This window comes from Macrobrachium nipponense, chromosome 16, assembly GCF_015104395.2.
Source record: "Macrobrachium nipponense isolate FS-2020 chromosome 16, ASM1510439v2, whole genome shotgun sequence".
Classification (NCBI taxonomy): Eukaryota; Metazoa; Arthropoda; class Malacostraca; order Decapoda; family Palaemonidae; genus Macrobrachium; species Macrobrachium nipponense.
This window is the reverse complement of record NC_087209.1, coordinates 90,300,937-90,303,436: the sequence shown is the minus strand read 5'-3', so window position 1 is coordinate 90,303,436 and position 2,500 is coordinate 90,300,937.

Genomic DNA, 2,500 nt, shown 5'->3' with positions numbered 1-2,500 from the left:
TATCATCCACATTTCATCTCTATGAAGTGTGCAAATTCTTTATTTTTTATTTATTAATTATTTTTTTTTTACAAGGGAACGGTATTCGAACATTCCAGTACGCAAAGTTAAGGAAGGTGTATCAGGCTTAAAATATCTTTGTACATTTTTTTTCTTTTTTCACCATTTCGACCTGCGTTGACCAACTGTCGATAACAGTAGCGAATAAAAAATGAACATGGTTTTTACGGCCTTACTAATCATCGATAGAATTAGACGCTATTTGTTGACTATTGGCATGTCCTAACTCTGAAACTTACAGTGGTGTTCGTGGCGCTAAGTGACGACTTCAAATATGTTACAGATCGTCCGGAAGTTCAAATAAAGGTACCGTCATGCTGCCTATCTGTTGTGCTTGCAAATAATATGAGACACATTGAGTTTTCTCTACTAGGACAGCAGCAGCTTTATAGCTTCTGAAGAAATAATGTTAGTGCGAATAATATGCAGTATGTCTATTGCCTCTCGTAGATATGCAGGCATTGTGACTACAGATTCATCAAGAGGATTTTGTGGATATTAGACTAACAATCTGAATTTGTAAAAAAAAAAAAAAACAAAAAAAAAAAAAAAAAAAAAAAAAAAAAAAAGTCATTGACAAAAACAGTTTCACAAGAAAGGTTATATGGAGCCACTTGAACATTTAGAAATAAAAAAATAAAGTAGAAAACTTCTTTGAAGTCGTAAAAAAAAAAAAAAAAAACTAAAAAAAAAAAAAAAAAAAAAAAAAAAAAACATTCGTCTGGCTTTGAAGATTTCATAGCGAACAAATTTAAGGTGACCGCTTAATATCAAAGGGGACCATTCATTTGTGTGTCTGCTAACAATGGACAAACACCCAGTGACCGAAATCTCAGTTTGGCTCAGAGATCGCACTTTCTACAGAAAGTAATTGTTCCAATTTGAAAGTTGGCTGCATCTTTCTTTTTATGTTATATCTTCTAATTACCGAATAAAAACAATTATAAAGATTTGAAAAAAAGCTTCAAAAAAATGTTAGAATATAAGTGATTACCTGACATATATCTTTATATATGTGTAGATATATATATATATAAAGGATATATATATATATATAATATATATATATATATATATATATATATATATATATATATATATATATGTATATATATATATATATATATATATAGATATATATATATATAATATATATATACATATATCATATATATATATATATATATATATATATATATATATATATATATATATATATATATTATATATATATATAGATATATATATATATATAAATATATATGACTGGTAAAAATGTTCTGTTACCAACAAAACTCCATCTAATAAAAGGAGTCCATAAAAACACCAAAGTATAGAGAGAAAAATACTATATTTCAGACTCTGCTGTCTGTCTCTTCAGGTAGATTCATCTACCTAGTATATATATATATTATATATATATATATATATAGATATAATATATATATATATATATATATATATATATATACTATATATATATATATATATCTATTAATATATAATATATATATATATATATAGATAGATATATATATATATATATATCATATATCTATAGATATATATATATATATGTATAGCATGTATACATATACATATATTTATATATTTATAAATATATATATATATATATATATATATATATATATATATATATATATATATATATATATATATATACTATATATATAGATATATATATATATATATACTAGGCTTGGTTCAAATTTTTTTCTCTCTCTTCAGACTGACTCTCTTTTCATATTGGGGTTGAGTTCCTTAGAAAATATTTTCAGATAACTGCTACCCCAACATTTTATTTGAGAAATACCTAAAAAATTCTTGAATAACAAATTTCCACCCAAAATATTCCTGCACCTACAGTACCTGAACTAATTTTTATGTTTCTTTGTCTGTCACGAATGGTGACCAATTCTTAACTACATTAAGGCAGATTTAAAGAGATACTTTTAATGTCCTAATCTCAAAACTCTTTCTTAGGAATCCAAAAACAATCGGATCTCTTTTTAGATATAAAGACACTGTATCATACCTCATACGTTCTTGTTGGTGCACACACACACATATTTATAAATCTATATATATATAATATATATATATATATATATATATATATATATATATATATATATATATATATATATATATAATATATATATATATATATATATATTAAATAGTATATATAATATATATATATATATATATATATATATATATATGACTGGTAAAAATGTTCTGTAACAACAGAATTCCATCTAATAAAAGGAGCCCATAAAAACACCAAAATATAGAGAGAAAAATACTTTATTTCAGAGACTGCTGTCTCTCTCTTCAGGTATATGAATGAGAAAAGTTTACAGAAAAGGTGATATTTATACCAAGAGATCCGTCCACAAGTAAGCCAATTTAGGTC